Source organism: Ochlerotatus camptorhynchus, unplaced genomic scaffold, assembly GCF_037179485.1.
Source record: "Ochlerotatus camptorhynchus isolate MF236.1 unplaced genomic scaffold, CSIRO-AGI_Acam_v1.1 ptg000406l, whole genome shotgun sequence".
In the NCBI taxonomy this organism is placed as follows: Eukaryota; Metazoa; Arthropoda; class Insecta; order Diptera; family Culicidae; genus Ochlerotatus; species Ochlerotatus camptorhynchus.
In genome coordinates, this window is record NW_027040892.1 from 296,990 (window position 1) to 318,903 (window position 21,914).

At 37.4% G+C, this 21,914-nt stretch overlaps 1 protein-coding gene and 1 pseudogene across 2 annotated transcripts in view; one reads left to right on the forward strand and one right to left on the reverse strand.

The window, feature by feature from the left end:
• Positions 1–21,914, forward strand: part of Syn1 (Syntrophin-like 1) — a 366,892-nt gene that overhangs the window by 255,522 nt on the left and 89,456 nt on the right. The gene's annotated exons all lie outside the window — the stretch shown is intronic.
• LOC135710887 (uncharacterized) lies at positions 1,030–2,235 on the reverse strand (annotated as a pseudogene).

The following is a 21,914-nucleotide window of genomic DNA, read 5'->3' on the forward strand; positions in this document are numbered from 1 at the left end:
GCTCTTCCAGTGGACAGTGATTCGTTCAAGTGCACTCTTGGGAATGAAAAATTTAACGGTGGGAATTTGAAAGGTTGAATTACTTTGAGTGCTTTTCATATTTGCGTCGATTTTGATCGTTGTATAAATGGCCAGTGGCGTAACTAGCGCTTGGCGAGATTTCATTTCAAGAAAACTTTTTTTTTTAATTTAATGTGCATCTCTTTGCTGATAACATTTTGATGCAAACGAAATAAGAAAATTATTTGGATTTAGATTTTGATTATTTATTCTTAAAAATTGAAATTGTTTCAAGAACACGCTAATTTTTATGTTTATACTATAGAGACTTTAAGTCATTGGCTGGTTCACCTCTAGACACACTAATTTTTAAATTGAAGCTCCATGAATATAAATTCATTGATTTTGAAAAATGTATCTGAATCAGCTAAATTTTTTTCCGAAGGGAGAAACCGAGGGGAGGCTTACCCGAGCAAAGGAAAATAACTCATTGATAATAAATTTTGTTATCAAGTTATCATCTGTTTTGATAACTAAATTTGTTATCAACTTGGCTGAATTAACAGCCAACATAACAAAAATGATAACAAAAATTTCTTCTAGAAATATCATGTTGATAACTTGTTTAGATATCATTGAAAGCAAGTTGATAACAAATTCTGCAATGTATTTTGTCTGATTGCATAACAGATCTTATTATCAACTTGATATGGTAATAAAGCATCTGATTACAGATTCAGTTATCAACTAGTTTCTTTTTCTCCGCACTTATGATAATAATTTTTGTGATTTTTTAAAGAAAAAAATAAACTTGATAATAAAAGAAATTTTATTTTCGATAAAGTTAATCGATGCTTATAATCAGAACTGAATCAATATCGCCAAGCGGATACTTGAGTAACACTAAACTTAACAAGAGCAATGGACAAAAATAAATGGTTATTAAATCCACAACAGGTTAAAATCAAAAAGTTAACAGGTATTGTAGCAATAAAAAACAAAAAAATGTGATTGTCTTAACAAAAACAATCACGATCGCGAAGCATTCGCGATTACTCTCGTCATCAAACTTGTGCCTGCTTTGGAACGGGCCATTGCAGTTTTTACGTCATCTCGCAAAAAGATTCGACGTTCGTGGAGACAACCTGTAAGACAGACGACATTCAATGAATTAAGCAAATATGACCAATTTTCTTATAAACTTACGGATGCACTTTTTCCTTCTCCAACGCAAGCTTGGTAACACTGGTTCCATCAGCACTCTCCCCTGAAATACTTGCTCCGGCCGATGTGCCCTCTCCAGTTTTGTCTTCCTGTCGTACAGATTTCGGACGACCAGATGGATTGTTTGACTGACGTCCCGTCACTGATCTACCGAGCAATCCCTCAGGCCAAATTCTCATCATGATAAACTTGATGAACAAATAATCACTATCTGCCTCAAGAGAAAACTGGCGCAACGTGTTGGCATCGATGTATTCTCCGCAGTCTTTGAATGGTGTTTCTGGCTCTGGTAGTAGTTTCGATGTTAGAGCTTCTTGTAGTTTGCCGTTTTGTGTCACCAATCTAGCATTCTCCTCAGCAAGCCGTTTGGTTTTTAAAATTTCCTCCGACAAATCCATCTGGAGGGACTCCACCATCTTTTTATATTTCCTGGCCTCCTCCGCCGTTCCACATGAGCAGTCTTGAACATAAAAAAAATGATTGATTGATTGCCTGATATGATGAAAAAAATAAAGCCTACCTGTTACTTGGTTTGGTGTGGTGTTCACCTGGTTTATCTCCTGGTCATTTGCCTGATTCACCTCCTGCTCATCTGACGATTCGTTGTCCCAATCTTGCATTAATTGTTCAACTGATGCTTTTCGGCGATATGTGCGGATTATCGGTGGCAGCTTACGCACATCTGCGTCTTCCTTATCGGAACCGATATATTCAGTGACTTCCTTATCGGAACCGGCACATTCAGTGACTGATTCAGGTTTGTTGACGAATTCGAAAACAGGATTCGCCTGTAAGTCGCTGCCAGATGTTTGCAGTTGAAGATCAACTTGAGCTTTCTTTTTGGCTGGTGGCTCAACTTCCTAGAAAAATGTAGAGGTTACGTTCAGTACCAAAATATACAAGGTTTCTTACCTTCAATTCAGGAATTATATCCACCACGAATGCGATATTCTTGTTCGTCGCACATTTTTGAACACGCTTTTTTGCAACCGTTGTTCTTTTCCGACCCATTTCTACTGTTTTTTCACAAAATACTCACGAATTTCAGAACACACGCGACTTTTGGCCGATGTAGATGGACGATGGCCGATGCCGAGAGAGTATGACAATTAAAGAGAATATGATAGTTTATCTATTCTTAGGTAGGCCCATATTGCATATACAGTATAACTCACTTATTCCACATTATTGATAACATGAATAATAATTTTGTGTTTTTTAAATTATTGATCCCACAGTGAAGTTTATTTTATTTTTGAGAACATTGAATTTCTAAGAAGAAAAAGAAGTTTTATCTCAGCCCAGATCGCAGCTTTGAATGACTTTTTGTGTGAGACGTTAGAATGTTAACCAGGGTCACCCGCTCTTTTGATAACTGTTCCGCAAAATAGAAAGAAAAAAAGTCAACGAGCAAGTCAAGTCAAGATCAACGAACAATAAAAAAATAAAAGTAATAGTTCATGTTATCAGAATTGTGGAATAGGTTAGTTATACTGTATAAATGAAATGGGCCTACCTAAATATAGAAAAACTATCATTTTTTATTTTATTATCATTGTCAGCTGTCCCTACTAAAAAGATCTGTCAAATGTTTGTTGAGGATCGTGTCAATTGATACCGACGACGACATCAAACCAGTCCGACAGTCTTGATCGGGATTTAAACCGATTATAATAGCGATTGGAGGTTACTATTATCACATTAATTGAGGCTTATGTCGTACTCGCATACTACAGCTTGTGTATTAATTAATTAAATAAGCTTATCAAAAATTTGCAATACTCATGGACTCGCGGCGAAATAAAAGACATTACTACATAGCAAACGAATTCTACAATACGAAATATGTTCATAAGGTAAGAATATCTATCAAATAGTGTAATTATTGAATCATAGTGGCATACGATATTTTCAGTAGAAAAAACAAACCGCTGTGATAAATTCACAACTGCAAACCGATTGTGTTGAGAACCATGTTTCACAAACAGTGCAATCTACTGCGAAAGACCCGGATGAATGTGAGAGTTCAATGATTATCAATACTGCCAATTTGCAAGAACCTTCTACATCGCAAACTAACGATATTCAGCATCCAAGTGAACCTACAAATAGTCCTACCAGATTCAATGATGAATTTAATTGTTCTATTGATTCTACGGATTCTACTGACACTTGCTCAGAATCATCCGCTGAGCATATGTAAACCGAAGAAGAGAACGAAGATGCTGAAATGGAAGATTTTTCTTATCAGGACCGTGACGATTGCCTTGGATTGAACAAGGTATATTCTAAAAAAGATAAGTTTACGGATTTCATGGTATTTAATGGCTACAAATTTGATTCTGATGTGACAATAGCAGAAGCTCGTTTAATGATTTTGAACTTTTTCATAAAACATCAGCTTACACAAGGAGCGTTAGTTGATTTGCTCCGTATGATGAATTTGATAGCAGGCTGCAAATTATTCTCTGAAAGCTATGAAACATTTGCTGCTGCATTTCCTGACCCGTACGAGCATTCTCGAGTATACTATTGTACCGAGTGTCAATCTGGCATGGGAAAATCGGCCCCAGATGAACATACTGTTTGCTCTACACCGGATTGTGGAAACAACAAGTTTGACTTTTTCATTTCTATTCCTGTTGAGAAGCAGTTGCGAGAAACAATGCTCAAGTATCACAAAGAAATTGCTGATTACAAAGATACGGTTAAACTGGAAGCTGTGAGTGATATAAGCCAAGGAAAAGTCGTCAAGAACATATGGAAAGAAGTAACTGGAAACATAATTTCACTATCAGTCAACACGGATGGAGCGGCACCTTATCGCTGGAGCATCAATAAACCATGCTATCCCATATTTGTCACGATTAACAACCTACCCCCACGAATTCGCTTCGATAAGAACAACCTATTGCTTACTGCTATTTGGTTGAGCAAAGGTGAACCGAACATGCCATTATTCTTTAAAGAATTTTGTGAAGAGATGATTAAATTGAGCACTGGAATTTCCATAGGATCTGATGTTTATAAAGTTGTAGTCATTCAGAACTGTCTGGATTCGGTGGCTAGACCAAAATTGCAAAACTCGACTCAATTTAATGGGAAATTCGGTTGTTCTTTCTGTCTGCACGAAGGAGAAATACTGCTTGGCAATCAAGTACGCTATCCGTTTAAAAAAACTCAGAACAGAAATCATACAGAAACTCGACATCAAATGATTGAAGCTCATAACACAGGAAAACAAGTTAAAGGAATTAAAGGTCTTTCAGTGTTTTTATCGATTCCTCATTTCAACGTGGTGACAGGTAATATGAAAATAATTGTATAAGTGGCCATGCACTTATTACGTAAGCATATTTTTGAAAATTTTCCACCCTCTCCCTCCTCTGAAAGATTTTCTTCAAATAGAAGTGATTTTTGTTTTATTTTATTTTATCTAGCCTAGGAAAACTCCAAACCCACCTCCCCCTAAGTGCTTACGTAATTAATGGATGCCCCCTAAAATTTTTTTCTGATCCGTAACAAATTCATTCTCGTTAAGGTTTCCCATTCGACTATATGCATGCAGTACTGCTTGGTGTGGTAAGGCAAATATGGGAGTTGTGCACAGCGTCGTCAAACCATACTAAACCGTACTACATTGGTCTGAGGCTTAAAGAAGTGGAACAAAGGATGTTGAGCATTAGGACACCAAGCTTATTTTCTCGATATCCTGGAAAAATTGAAGATATGAAGAAAAACAAGGCTAATGATTGGGAGAATATGATGTTCCACTATTTTTACCCATGTATGGTTGATATTCTACCGAAAACATACTTGGATAGCTTTATGCTTCTATCAACATGTATATTCAAGCTATTGGACATGCACCTGACGGACAAGACGATTGATAAAGTGGAAAAGCAGCTAATTAAATTTGTTCAGGAGTTCCAAAAACTGTTCGGTAAAGAAAACATGTTCTTCAATATTCATGTAGTGATTCATCTGGCTGAATGTGCTAGGAATTTTTGAGCACTGTGGAATTCATCGCTTTATCCATATGAAAACGGAAATGGAATGATTTTAAGATTCAGGACAGGAAATAACCATCCCGTGGTGCAAATAACAAATAAGTACGTATTTAACAGAATTTGCCACGACACGTCACTCATTAGAAATAGTCTGATTAAATCATGGCATTCTCGATTGTGGCACTCAAAAAAAACATATCGGTTGAAATTCGATAACAGACAACTATTTAAATATTCAAATGAACTGATAATCGACGATCATATTGCTGAAAGGGAATTCAGTTACCATGCCAGATTTACTTATGATAATGTTCAGTTCTGTACCCGAAAATCTTGCGAGAAAAATATCGGTGTTGACTTTTTTCGAATTGAGCATGTATTGACAGACTAAAATGATGAAATTTATATTATTGGAGTAAAATTAATCACAAAAAAGATTTATGATAATATGTATACGTACGATTACAGCGATCAGAGTTACCTTAAAAAAGTGCACAAACTTATTCGACCATGTGTAAGTGCATCTGTCGTAGACGGCAACAAAACAAATAATTATATATCTGTATGTAAGCCAAATACACAAGTTAATTAGCACAGCATAATAAATTGGATTTTCTGTAATTAAAAACGCTGAGCTTTAATAGTAAATATTCAATAAACGATTTTTGAAATAATAAACCTCGATCTTGTAAAAAGAAAAAAATATCGTCCAAAACATTGACTAACATTTGAGGAATCCTGCAAGTAGTATACAAAACACTCAAAAATTATGCCCAATCATACAATTATAACAGAATGAAAAAAATTTATTTAGCCCACTTAAGTTCATCGTACATGATAATACATGGTGTTATCACTCAGTTATCAACAATTTGAAAAAATGATAACAAAATATCTAAAGGATAACAACGATAACTAAATTTGTTATCATTTTGATTTCATTCTGTTATCCTCCTTTGCTCGGGTAGCCACACATTGGCCCCCTGAAGTAACACTAATTTAAATAGCACCTCTAGGAACCAATAATTGATTGGTTTTTAATGTGGTTAATTGTTCATATTTTAAAGCCGACTCAATGGGCTTCTTATGGAACACGAAGGCCAGAAAGTAATAAAATAGCACACCATCCATGCCGGATGTTTTAAGAAAATGTCTATATTTTTACATGACTTCATTGCTTTTTGACGTAGGACTACGTCTTTGATTTCTATATGGGGGTACACTTTGTGAAAACCGAAAATGGAACATGTAACAAATTAAGAAAGATTTTGAACGTTATTAACTCAGCTGCCCCTGGTCCAATTTCAATAATTTTATCACCAATCGATCAGAAATATGGCTACGCATCGATAACAATGCTTTCGAATGTTGATTTTCAACAAGAAACTTTTGAAAAACTGGTAAATGTCCAGCATTGTCCAAAAGCGTCGAATTAACTAACAAATCCACCAATTACCTACATGCATATGCTGCTTCCCCAGCACAGTCGTCAAAGAGTAGTAAGTAGACGAAACAAGTCGAAGTGGCATTCGCCTCCGATCCTCAGGCGCGTGCGAATAGGGAGGATGCAATTGCGTAATATTTTGCACACTCGTCGCCATACTCAGAACCACACGCTCCCAACGACCACACAATTGTGTGGTGGTGTTCGGTCGTCGAAATTAGTAGCAGCAGTAGCAGTGCTTTCGGCGTGTGGCGTTGAAAATTGTTCTCCAGTAACAACGAAAGGCTGCCTGCAAGCAGCGAGCTGCAGGGCCCACATAAGCAACCATCAAAGGAGGAAGAATCTACACCGCTATGCTATGGATCGGAATAAGTAGCTCTTCGTAAGTCGCTGCGGGTCGGTCATCTATGCCAAGCGTGTCACCCTCGCTCCAAACGACATACAGCTCGACAGCCTCATTCGTGTTGAACACCCAGCTCAGAATTACTCAACCATCACTACAAAACGGTCCTTTTCAGGGCCACCAAAAATTTGTTAAAGAGTGTTATTTGGAAATTGGTCAAGGTCATCAGTTCCCGCAAGCAGCTAGCTATCAAGCACAGAACAGAAGGAGAAGTGCAAACAAATCGGTGAATCAAAAAGTGTTCGTTTTTCTGCGATGTGTTGTGGCAGCGTTGTGGAGCCAATTTCTGATCCGAAGTTCCACTCCTGTGTATCAAGGCTCAACCTGTCTATAGAAGGTGTGGAATTGTAGGCCTGAATATATTGGTGCAATTAGTTTTTTCTCGGCTTTCATTACGCACGATTCGTTTCTTTCGTTTAATCAATCACCCTTGTAGTGACGTCGAAAAGATTGTTTCAATCGGCGCTTACATATGAAATTTAATGTGGATTATAGAATTTTTTGTATGTAACCAAAATTTATGAATGGTTTGCCACTAAATGTTGAGATAATTTATTGATTATTGAATTATCACACTGTATACCTGTTTGTGAGTTTTTGCCTGTTTTCAAGTAAGGAGTTATCATAATAACAAATCACCATCTGGTGTTTCCCGGCGACTTTACAAATAAATAAAATCAAACAAAATCATCATGCAGAACTAGCTAGGATTTGCTTTACTTTATATTTCACAAAATTGCTTTCGAGTGTTAAGGCATCGTCTCCCGCAAAGTTTACATTTTTCCCTCTACCAACCCTACATCATGGCTAGATAGATCTCCACAGGATCTATAGAATCCACGCAATTCCAAAAAACCGAAATGTACAGGATTACGAAAAGAGGTCAGGTTTCGACCAATAGCAGATAGATTTTAATTCTAAACAAGCCAAACGATTGGAAATTTATCTACAAATCTGCTAAAATGAACACTTAGTTAATTTTCAATAGGTCACTATTGAAAAATACCAAATGTCCAACTGTTGCAATGGTGATCAAAATTATCATCGCATGTCTGAAAACAGCGCATTCCCTAACACAGACTTAAAAATCGAATTCGATGCGGTCCCACTGAACGGTGCTCATTCAATCACCGTAAGTGGTGGTGTCCAGTCCAGCAGCAGTAGCAGGAGTGCTTTCAACAACAACAACAACAACAACAACGAAAGGCTGCCTGCAAGCAGCGAGCAGCAGAGCTCATATGAGCAACCATAGAGAAGGAGGAAGAAGTCCCACCGCTAAGCTAGGATCGGAATCTGTAGCTTGTCGTGCTCAGCTCAGTGATGCCACATTTTTTCAAAGTTCAATCTGTATTTTCATCGCAAAAAAATCTTTTTAATCTGTATCTGGCCGACAGAAATCTGTACAAAAATCTGTTTAATTTCCATATAATGATCTCAGTGCAGATTTACGTAAATCTCCATTGAGCAAATTCATAGTTTAGAAGGAGTTTGTTCAATGTTTAGAATAATAAAAAACTACTAAAGTTTGCTTTCTAAAGAATTAAATTTTAATTTTTTTGAAATCCTACAATCTTGATTTTTTGTAGTGTTTTGTCTCTTCTACTGTCTGAAAATACAAAACATTCAGTACCAGTTCCAAGATACAAATCTGTTTCCGACTGAAAATTTGATTTATTTATGTCTCAGATTACGCAAACCTTTATCTGGAATTGGACATAACACAGAACTTTTACAGGAAGTTTAGTCGAATTGCATGCAATATTCTTTATTTCTGTAATCACGCTTTTTAAATTTAAAAATATCCAGTTGATTCTTCGACTCACAAACTGTAATCAACCACTTTGTGGGTTTTATAAAATGGCTAGTCTACCGAGTTGACAAAAATATATTTAATTAACCTTCGTATCTGTCACCAGGTGTCATGGTTAATTAAACAAATAGAAAGGGAAACTAATATTCCTTCCAACGAGATATCAGAACATCAGAAGTCCAGCTAAAACAATAATAATTTATTTAGTGAAAAATACGATTTGGGTTTGATGCTCAGATTGAATTCAAGCTGCTCAAAAGGAAGAAATGATTATTTATATGAATTAATAAATATTAAAAAAAAAAACAATACAAAATATATTCCCTTTATTTGAAAAATCTGAAAAATCTGTATATATTTCAAAAATCTGTAATCTGTATGTACAGATATCTGTATCAAAATATTGAAAAAAATCTGTATGATTACAGATAAATTTGTATATGTGGCATCACTGCCTCAGCTCAGCATTACTCAACCATCACTACAAAACGGTTCTTTTCAGGACCACCATAAATTTGTTAAGAATAACATTTGGACATTTGTCAAGGTCATCAGTTCCCGCAAGCAGCTAGCTATCAAGGCTCAACCTGATCTCTATAGTAGGTGTGGAATTGTAGGCCCGAATGTATTGGTGAGATTAATCATCGTCCGACCATTTTCCATAAAACGCTGGTAGGAAGTGTTAAAAATCCATATAGAATTTGAGAGAAGTGGGAATAATTCGCTAATAATTCGCTTTGGGTGTATATTCAGTCCCCAGAAAGCCAATAAAATCAAATTTGAGAGAAAATTAGCTCTCACGAGTTCAATCGCTCGAAGTCCCTCTTGTTTTACATATTCTGCACAAACGATACTTTTCGCCCCGCCCCATTCATATAATTTTGAAGGAAATCCTTCTTCTTCTTTCTTCTTCTTCGCATTTCAAGCTTATTGCATATCGCATATTAGCTTATTGCGTGCTCTCAACTTAGTGTTCTAGATGCACTTCCACAGTTATTCATTGAGAGCTTTCGATGCCTGTACCATTTTTGCATTGGTATAATTGTGTGGCAAGTCCAATCATACTTCTATGCCCAGGGAAGTCGAGAAATTTTCCTACCCGAAAAATTCCTAGACTGGACCGGGAATTGAACCCAGCCACCTCGAGCATGGTCTTGCTTTGTAGCTGCGCCTTTACCGACTGAGCTAAGGAAATCCTGTGAGGGGTGAATTGAATACACTTTAATACCAAAATTCACAAAACTTAAAAATTCATATATAACAAAAAATTCAAAATACACCTTTTAAAGTCGGGTAGATTAATCAAAAATACTCAAGTTGACAGTCCCTTGGATTCTCTTCATCAACTTTCTCTTTGATATAAATACTACAAATTTGATACGCTTACAAATAAAAAACGGAAAGAGTTAAGATAATTGATGATTGATCAATTAAAAGATCTAAACATTCACATTTGTTCCGTACACTAGCGGTCCTACGTCAAGCTTCCGTTCGTGCCCCTAGGCACAGACCCTTTGACTTTTTTAATTTGGTGAGCGTATTCGTAATTATGTGCGCAATAGGTAAAAAAGAGGCAAATACCTACTCCCCTCTCTCTGTTCATGATACAAAAAATATTATATGTTTCTGATTCTCAGATCGCACCAAATTATTTATCTTTTTAACCTTGTAAACGTTCGTGAAGAATGCTTGGGGTTCAAGTGAAACTCGGTGGCTTAAGCGCCACTCTCTTTACGAGAAACCACCGGTCTTGTTTGCTTTTCTCGACTTAGAGACTGATCCTCAAAGGACCACTCGAACGGTATGATTAAAAACCCTTCCTCAATGAAATTCAAAACGTGTGACGGAAACTAATCTTTATCTAAAGAACATCTTTATCCGATCCATTTATCATCAGGGAAACCCGCAATCTCAATGAAGTCCACAAATTATAGTTTCAATTTGTATTAAACCTAACGAACCGAGCTAGACCGAATGTGTCTGATGCGAATCCAAGACGAGCCCAAGAACTCCATGGAGAGCGAGCCAGCTAAAAAACCGTGACGGAAAAACAAGTAACACAACGAAAAACTTCATTCTTCAACATTCATTCGGGTTGGACCAAACTCGGTTCAAAAAGGAAAATATCCATGGCCATGAAAAAAGTACGGACATACCTGCGCAGGTTTTTGGCGTAGGACTACGTCTGTGATTTTTATATGCGGTACACTTTGTGAACACCGAAAATGGAACAGGAAACAAAATTGTGAAAGATTTTGAACGTTAATAACTCAGCTGCCCCTGGTCCAATATCAAATTTTTTAACACGAATCGATTAGCAATATTTCTACGCATCGATAGCAATGCTTCTAAATGTTGATTTTCAACAAGAAACTATTGAAAAAGTGGTAAATGTCCAACATTGTTCAAAAGCGTCGAATTAACTTATAAATCGACCAATTACGTACATGCTTATTAGACTGATGCAAAATTTGAAATTTTCGCTCCACAGTGCTCAAACGGTTCCAAATTAGGCCCTGATTAGCCTCCCAAAATTTTAACTCCTTTAGTTAGAAACTGACTTGGCACAAACCATTTGAAGTTTATATGGGAATTACTATGGAGAAAACATAATTTCGGTTCATATCTATCTTAAAATTCACCAGTTCACTTCACTTTAGAAAATGATAGCTGAGATTGTTGATAAATCAGCTACAACTTTGTTGAAGACCACTTTTCGATCAATTGTAAAGAACAAAAATTATTAATGATTCAAGTCACTGATGTCTTATCATTACGCTCAATCAACTGTTCAGTAGGCAACATTGGTGTTTATGGCGCTTAGAATAGAGGACAAAAATCACACAATACAGTTGCTTAATCTTGCCATAAGATAATCAATCTCTTAAACAATTAATAACTATTTAATTTGACGTTTGGCTGAAAAACGATGTTCTGCAAAGTTGTAGCTGATAAAAATTCCCATAAGAATAGTTATAGAATTTGTTGACAGAACAATATGTAAAAAGGCTAGAAGACAATTAACAAAAAGTTTTGTTTTCCCATAGTAATTTCCATATAAACTTCAAATGGTTTGTGCCAAGTCAGTTTCTTATCAAATGAGTTTAAACTTTCGGAGTCTAATCAGGACCCGATTTGAAATCGTTTGAACACTGTGGAGCGAAAATTTGGGGTTCAATTCCAGGCCCGTCCCTATCCTTGCAATTTTTCACTGTGCCTTATTCTATCCGCACTAGATTTAAATAAAAACAAATTCTGCTTTAACCGATCTCATCACTTACCACATGAATCCTGATCTAAAAATAACCTACCTCACTAACACAACTATCCTACCCGAGACAGCCGAGGAGATGTTGAGGAATTCTCGGTCTCTAGCAACAACCGCACTGTGCAAGTTGATTAGTTCTGATCATTCACGGAGGAGCAACTAAGAAGGTCGGATAACGTTAACTCGTTAACCATTGTTGTTGTGGATGATAGAAGAGAATAGCAGAAATAGTCCGAAATAGGTAAGTGGTGCCATGGTGATTAGACTGCCAGCGAAAATTTTAATTTTTAATTTCGCTAACAAACCATGTACAAAATGTTTATTGCCTCGAAAAATGACCCTATGCAAAATTTGAGCTCAATCGGACATGATTTAGGGGTGGCGCAAACGCGTCAAAGTTTGACTTTTTTCGCTCTCGAAAATCTCCCAAGGGGTACATGAAATTTCGGAAATCAAATTTTTTTTTTGATGCCAAATGTCCTAAAAAGGCATGAAACGTCGAGATTTGGTGTAATCTCGAAATTTTTTTTTTTTTTTCAAAAATCGACTTCCTGGGACTTCAATTTTTTTTTCATGAGTTCTATATGGAATATAGAAGATTGATGAGTCGGCTTCTAAAACTGTTCACAATTGTCTCCAACCTGCTTGTATATCGAAATAAACCACCATTTAGGATCTAATACGAAATAATTCACTAGGGTGGTCCAATTATTCTTCATTAGGGTGGTCCAAAAATCAAAATAGGTATGTAAAAACCATTACCTTTAACCAAACGCATGTATCTGAAAATATCATCATGTTGTGTTTTGGAATTTTTAAGAATCCAAACTTCAAAACATTTGATGATATTACTTTTTAGTATCTGAGACCACGTTAAATAGAAGCATAGACAGACATAAATTGTAGAATAATTCCGAAAATTGTACAGGACAACCGTTAGTGTTGTTTAGTTTACAGTACAATCTGACGAAAGTGCAATGACTTTTTAACATATCCACCTAATAGGGACAACCCTATATATGTGTTTCTTTTAAATTCCTACCCTATAGAGGTGCCAAAAACGTACCCGCATAAAGCATATTGTTTATCTGGCTTCCTTTTGGGTATTAATTAAAAAACACACACTAACAGTGTTCTCCTACAGGCAAGCAACGGTCTCAAGTACTTATTTCTACGTAAACTTTTCTACCTTGGCTTTTCCTACCTATGCTTTAGTGTAAAAAAGGATGCGATCTGAGGATGTATGATCAATCAGTAGTGCGTTTGAAGAAGACAACAAGCAGAGAACTGATAGAGAATAGTACGGCAGTTTGTTAAAAATGGTTGACATTTGGCTAGTTGCAGAATATCTGCCGTCGTTCGGCCATTCTGTTAACTTGCCGACATATAGTGAAGTTTTTCGTAAATATATGTTTCATTTGCGTTCTGAAAAAAAAAAGTTGTAAGCTTAGTGCCTTCCTAACAATAAAGGAATTAAAGGATGCTTGGAAGAAAAAAAACTTAACAAATTTGGTAAATGACATAAGCATAAAGAAAAAACTGTTGCTATTTTTCAATACCTGGAAAGCCTTATTAAAATGCAAACTTAGAATGGCTAAGAAAGACGTCGAAAAAAGGAAAACATTTCATGGATGAACTGCTACTTGGCAAAGCTTTTAAAATACTGAAATTTGAAACGTCTAAGTCTCCAAATGTTGAAAAATTCACGCAGAAGTAATTCAAAACATATAGTCAAAGTAGGAAAATTTCATTATTCTTGGATAGCTTTTAAACTTCGTTGGGAGCAGTGATGGCATAATTATTAGCAAAATACTCAATCATGATATTACAAAATCCTTTGATATTGCAAGACTATTCACAACGTGTTAACTGCCCATAATCGCAAGTCAGTCCTATCTGTAAAAAACTGGAAATGAGAAAACGGCGTTCAAAGATTTTACAAGTTTTATGATTTGACACTTATTTTGGAGGGATAAATTTAAAAATAAACATACAATGTGATGGAATGCATATATGTTTACCATAAAATATTGAAAAAAATATCGTGAAATTTTTAGTTTATGGCCAAAATCTGAATGGGACTGACTTGCGATTACATTTAACGTCAATGAGAAAAATAACCGCAAGTCAGTCACAATTCCATGACGATGCTGCATTAGTTTAGCACAGTATTGAACAGTAGAAAGATACCATGGTCCCATAGAACGTTATTGAATGTTTCTGGATTTTTTTGCTGGTTCCAGAGCAATGGCCGCAACGTATTCCGGTGAGTATGGGTCTTCATCAGACCAGAGCTTTTCAGAAACGTGCCAAACCCACCATGCGATAAATCAATTGATTATTCACATAATTCACATGAGCATTAAAAAATAAGATCGATAAGAGTCATGATCAGTGACCAATGGTGGACCTGGACATGTTCCGGATATCCCCGAGGAAGTGATCCTTTTTAAATCAAAACCCATCAAGCGATACATCAAATCAAATGAGAATTCAAAGCCATCAAGTGGTCAAACTGAGTATCGTAAGAACTATATTGGCCACATCAGGACATGTTCCAGATACCCTAGGGGAAGTGGACAAATCTGTCTTGAGACAAATCTCATGATGCGATGTGTTGTCTAACATTTCTAACATATTTTTTTTTTCTAATGGGACTGACTTCCCAAGTAACAATTTTGGTTTTATTAGGGTTCTGAAGACCATGATTTAGACTTGTAGCATGCTTTAAAACCTCGATAAAACTTGAAATGTTACTTGGGTTGCAGTTACTTTTCGGTGTGGGACAATTTGACTTGGTATTGTTTTTCATTTTTCTTGAACAACCACCTTTTTTCAATACCACATCTCAAAAAACATAGAAAGATAAACTGAATAATGATGCTAACTCAAAATTGATTAAAATGCAGATGGGACTGACTTGCGATTACCGGCAGTAAAGATGAAGCTGAGAGTTGAATCGGCGCTAAAATGATTCCGTTGCTCCTCGTTTTCTTAGTAAGAGAAGTTATAATAATGTTAGGGGCTGTCCATAAACTACGTAGACAGTTTATGCGGGGGGGGTTGACAATTATCCACGGCCCATACAAATTTAAAAAAAATTGTATGGACAATTGTCTACGCAGGGGGAGGGGGGGGTCAAGAATCCCAAAAAACTGTCTACGTAGTTTATGAACAGGCCCTTATCTCTTTTTCCTCCCCACCAATGGCAGACACGAAGCGACTGCTGCCAGCCGTCATGCAAGTTTCGGTTGCGGTCGGGTGTAAAGCAAAAATCATGAAACTCAATCTCACCACAGTTTGGTGAGTTTTGCAGCTGGTGTGTTTTGTTATACCCCGTACAGACTTTGGATTATATTATGTAATATTGTCTGTCTTGCAATGAGCACTCATACCTAGGATTTCCAGTGAAAGCTAGATTTATGAGTGCTCATTGTAAGACAGCGTAAATTACATGATATAAGCCATATTAGCTTGATATTCCGAGCGGCTTTATCACAGCTTGCAATATCAACCGCAGTTGTTTGCTTTATGATTGTTGTCTACGAAAATCAAGCTTGATCTTGTTCTTTGGAAAGATTTTTTTTTATATTTTCCCAAACACTGGATGGGACTTTAAAAAAAAAAACTATGTTACTTAATACGCGAAGTTTGCGATTTTCAGAGTTGGTTGGAAATGCTATTTAACATGAAGCTTTAGTGTGATAATTTTACTAGGTAGAGAATGATTTTAGAAGAGGGTATGCAGATTATTCCATTAGAGTACGGCAGTATGAAAATTGAATAGAAGTTGAAAATGAGCGAAGGGCCATTAATGCGACAGTGCAAGTCAAACGCACACTCTTTGCCTAACCCGTACGATGTATGCGGAGATTTGAAGTATTCTTCAAATCTACAGGCGTTGGGTTGGGTTGCTTAGGAGTTTTCCCATAACCCATTAAATCTTACTCATAATGAAAGTGATGCGTTGATTGTTAATTTACGCAGCTGTTCGAAGAGACTTTCCAGCAGGTCATTAATTTGATGGGAATCGGGCCTGATCAAGACCACTGCGTAGGTTGTGGAAACTGAATCCAACCAGCAATATCCGCGATAGGTGCACAGTGGTTCATCACCCCCGATGAAGTTGGAGATATCAGCGAATCAGAGCTTGCTCGGAACTGCTTACCAGCGAATGACAAAGATGCGGTCGACCGTTTCACAGTGAGTACTGGTTCCGTTCTCGGAAACAAAAAAGTGGAATCGAACGAAGTCCGGGTAATTTTTTAAATAAAAAAACTCGAATAAATATAGTGTTGATTTCGAAACACGTGAGTCCAAAACAAAAATTGTCAATTATTTTCAAGTCGCTTCATAAAAAGTTACACAAATCTCGTAAATGAATCGAATTCATTTTTTTTTTTTCAATTTCAATTACCCAATTCCCTAGCAACATCAAAGTTTATGACGGCGTATTTCCACCAGAGAATTCGCAACCAAATTTCCACCAGATCAGTGTCGCATAGGGACATCAAAGCAACCGCAATTCTCCTCGAGGTATTAAACTCACGCTTTCGAAAGGAACACAACAAAAATTCCACTGAATTCAATCCCGCATTCAGCAACTCCTCATCCGGAAGAAGGGCGAATTTTCTTGACTGCTCGACATCTATTTTTTTTTCTCCGGATACATTTTCATTTCCACGCTTTTAGGAAAATTATCCCCTTTCTCGGAAGATTCATGTCGGCTCGTTCACGGCAACCTGGTACCTAGCAAGGTATGGCGTTTATCCATTTGCTAATTTAAAATCGAACATCTTCCAACGGGCGTTGCTTGGCATCGGCACTACATCGTATTGGATCGGGGCGCACCGGCAATGAATGGCACAGCTTGCTACGAACAGGAGATGAGTTTTCGCTCGCCTTGCTTTATCCCAAGACACCTGGCCTGGCCTGCTTGTGCTTGGAATCGATTCTGGCGGTGGGCGACGACGGCGAGGAAAGTCTGACATTCGAATTCATCTTCTTCCGTCCGTCGTCGTCAATAGCGATGCAGGTCCAATAAAAATGATGATGATTAGGGTTGCCGACTATTTCCTGCCGTTGCTGGCGGTGCGGGAAAATCATGGGAATCATGGTCCGCAGAGGGAGAACGAGTTCGAGCAGATCCACGCCAACTGACGAATCGATTTTATTACTCCCTGTCCGATTTCCATGAAACATTGCCTAATTGTGCACTTTTTGGGCAATGAGCCAAGTTTATGCATTTGATATTTTTCAATAAATCACAGCACGGAAACGGTTTATCTAAACGAAATGAAGTCTGAGCAGCGAATCCAAACACATAAAGCAACCAACGATACAGACAAAACGGTTGCTACAACTACCATGACAAACTCGCTCTGTAACATAGCTCGATCCGAGTGGTAGAAGGATAATGATATATTGCTTGCCTGCTTTGTTGCAATATACACCGATGAGGACAAAGCTTGATATGAATCGAGAAAAGACATAACAAAAAAATTCCCATTAACACACGTGTATCATCTTCGGGTTTACTTCGTGAAGCAGCTTGCCAACTATTTGCTCGTTTCCTACTACCACCCCGAGTGAGCTGTTGCGCACGGGCTGCTTGTCATGAAAAAGAACGAAGAAGATTATATCATTATTGCTGTCCACTTCTGGCATAGCATTATTATTCGGTTCGTTGATCGCTTGTCATTTTGTCATTTGGAGATATTTTTGATTACTTGAGTCTGAGGCAAAGTTGTTGGAATCTCTAGTGTCTTTTGAGAAAAAAAAAAACTGCTAATAAAAAAAAACTCAATTTCCTTTCAACAATTTATGAACAGTTACATCTTCAATAATAGAAAAGTATGTTTTTAAGACTTATATTTATTTTGAAGGTTAACAAAATTCTAACTTTTTTGAAACGGACTCAATGGTCGCTCCAAACTGACCATAACCGTAGAACATCAACTATTAGTGCAAATTTTGAACTTTTTTTTTCCACAAATAATGTTTATTATTTTTACGCCGAAACATTTTTTTTTGCGCTGCGTTTGTAACGGAGTAATTCGTAGATTGCATACTGGCAACTGTCATGTATCTACTTTAACGTTCTTATTTTGAATGCTTAAGGAAAATTATTTGAGAGTGAATGGCTCTCCAATCCGAGGGGGGCGACTCTATCTAAGATGCAGGAAATTTGTTGCTTTGTTGTTGTGAGATGCACTCGCGCTTAATAGATAGAAACACGATTGATTATGATTTTGAAGATATCCTGCTAAAAGGTGGAGAGCGATTCGAATAGATGGGTTTAGATGCAAGAGATGAAAAAAGATTTTTCGTAGATTGATTCGCTAGTGTGAGATTTTTCGACCATTTAAAATCGAGATTTGGATGTGTCGCACCCCTCGCTCCAATCAAAGTTCAGAACAGAAAAAGGATGACAATTACCATTGCTGGCCATCTTCTCCGTTACGGTGAAAGAAAGGATATTGTTGATGTATCATCTACTTAACGGGAGGCCAGCGACTCACCGACGCCCCAATAGATGCTACGGAGTTGGACCATGGTAATTGTCCATGGTAGTCCAGAAAATCGATTCCTATGCACAAATCACATAAATATTGCGTACATAAATTTTCTTTTATAATTTGTGTGCTACGATTTCAAAAGCTTTCAAATGAGTTTAAAAACCTTAAAATTAAAATTTTCTGTTTTTAAAGTTATTAACAGTCTTGATAATTTTTTGGCGAAAATTTGGCAATCAAATATTCTACAATTTTGTCCAAGATGTCATTATGGATTAAAGGCTGACTAAAAATAAATTGGTACGCACAAAAAGACCTGTAATTCGTATATTCAATAAGTTTGAAAAGTGCATTAATTGTTGCTTCACAGTACTTTTATTAAAACTTCAAAGTTATAGCATTAGATAGTTAAATTTCTCCAGTTCGAACAAAATCTCGAACCTTCCTCTTGATGGAGCCCATCAGCGCACGCACAGTGGAAATGAGTTAGGAATAAGCGCATTTATTCCATTTTTCCCGCATTTGCTGGATGTCCTTGACTGCTCCGTCGCTTCGTCGAAGTCACTGCTTTGAAATTGCCCAATATTTTTCGATTGGTCGAAATTCCGGGCAATTCGGAGGATTCATTAGCTTGGGGACAATATCGATCTTGTTGGCAGCATACCACCCCAGAATCACCTTGGAGTAGTGGCAGCTGGCCAAATCGGGCAATATCCGCTTTTTCAGGCATTCTTCGATGTAAACATGGGATGCCATCGTCGAGAATGTGACGAATGGCTCCGTTTTCAGGCCCCAACTGCAAATCGCTAGCCAAATCATGGCCTTCTTCGTGAACTTCTCGGCAAACGCGAACTTGAATCTTCCCGGCACATCCCCACGTACAGTCGCGATGTAAAACTTTTGACCAGGAAGCTGCTTAAAATCGAGTTTGACGTATGTTTCGTCATAGATCAAAGGGCAGCCCTTGTGTTTCGTCAAAACACGGTCGTACAAGAGCCTTGCACGCGTTTTGGCCACGGAATTCTGCTTCATGTGCCGACTCGGATATTTACTGGCTTTGTACGACTTATATCCTGCCCTGGTAAGGATATTCCGCACTGTTTGAAAGTTGGCGTTGTACCTTCTAGCCACATCTCGGATCGAAAGACCGGGGTTGGCCTTAACGCATCGCATCATTTTGCTGCTCAACGGACGATCCCTGGTTCCAGTTTTTTCGTAGGGTCGCTGATTCCTATCCACACTCAGGGTTTCCTTGTAGCACTCGACAAACTCTTTTTTTCGGCATCTTCAGCACTTTTGCCAGCTTGGAACCGGACCACTCCGGATTTTTCAGGTGTTTGTGCACAATATTTTTTCTTCTTTCGAGTTCCATTTGACGTTATTTCAGAACGCGATCGACTACTAAGATCAAACTTGCACCAGTTGTTCTCTATAGAAGTGTCAACAAATCACTGTCAAAGATTTTCAATTCCCAACACTAGAGGCGTGCTAGCAACGTGCGTCGGGCGTACCAATTTACTTTTAGTCAGCCTATAGCTGAGCCGTTTTCGTGCTATGATTTAATGAATACTATCTAATACGCCAAGGTGTGAGTCAAAATGGCCGAGTTTCCAGCATAAACTTGGTTCATAGCCCCTAGCGAATAATTTGCGAAGTTTCGTGGATTTCTGAGAGGTAAAACCTATAATTTGTTAATTTTTTTTTCGCTACTTTGACCTGGAACTGCTCAGTATGGGAAAAGTTACCTTCCTTTCGATCGGCGGAGAGATGCAGTGAAAAATATTACGATGATGATGGAAATGAGACGAGGTAATTTCCGGTTTAATTTTTCTATCTGGCGAATAGTGCTGAGTTTTCCCTGCATGCCGTTTGTCTGTTGGTGTAATTCGGAGTTCTGACCGATCAAGGTGCGGCGTAGAGGGAAAGCATGTAGCGTTTTGGGAAATGGTATGACATTTCCTTCTTGGCAGGTGGTTTTCACAGTTCTCAAAAGCATGGAACACTGCAGTGAAGCAGATTTATCGTAACAGTCGGAGTGATTGTGAGGCTTTGACATGTGTTTGAACTTTATTTTCGACATTTGAGGTTCATAAAACGAATTGGTGATCGTACGTTTATAAAATAAAAACCCATATTGATCCACCGGGCAGGTGAATAGAAGCTTTGTTACCCAGTATAATATCGTTTTGATATTGTCAATAGATATAATGGATTTTTTTTTATTGGTCTCAGTTTCTGCACTGCGCAATTGCTAGTTTGAATTGGAGTCCAAATCATAAATCAAAGCTTTATGACTTTATACTTAATCTGTTTTATTGTGCTCTACATACTTTAAGAACAAACTTATTATATACAATCTTATTATATTGCAATAATATTTGACGGACCAATTAAGTTAAATAATCCGCCCGATTCTCTTCATATATTTTCTCTTTCGCGAATAGCCCGACTGCAAATGAATTTCCCATTCAGTGTGTTGATTCAAGTGCAACCTAACTATAGTCGCTATATGTATAGTCTGGCGGATAGAATTTCGATCTATCAAAAAGCGGAACAAATTCAATATATTGTAGACCAAAAATTGAAAACGTACTATCAAGTTTTATAAACAAAACGTTGATTATGCTTTCCTCGCCAATCGAACCCATCATCGGATAGGGGAAATTTTCTCCAAAGATGGTGTTAGTTTGCGTAGGCGTGCCTTAAGTCACGAGAAAACGGGTTCCGAATATTTTGTTCGCATTAGCTGATGTGCTCTTTTCTGTTGTTGGTCGTGATTTGACAGCTCAATTGGTTCCCGAGATTCTCTTCGTCAGGCTATGAATATAGCGACTAAAAAGCTAACATCATCTTCTGTCGAACTGTCTTGTGAGCTTAGTGAGAAATTCGTTTATGTGCCGTGGTAAATCAAAGAGAGAGGCCGAGGATAGGCCCTTTTCATATGTTCCGTGAGAATATAGAATAAAATTCGAAAAATATGGCACCATTGCCTGCGGCACCCCCAACAGCGGTTTGTTTCACGATGTAGCAGTTCCAATAGCGATTTTTAAAAATGAGGGTGATGTATAAACCAAGGTTTAATGCGCCAGTTACACTATCCTCCTTGTGAATATATTGACATGGGTAACGTCCACTTTAGATGTATAGAGCTTTTTGATGTTACAATCTAGTTTCCTCTATATTGTTTAGCCCTAATTATAATCGAAATGAGTAGATTTTACTGAAAATTGGTTGTTTAGA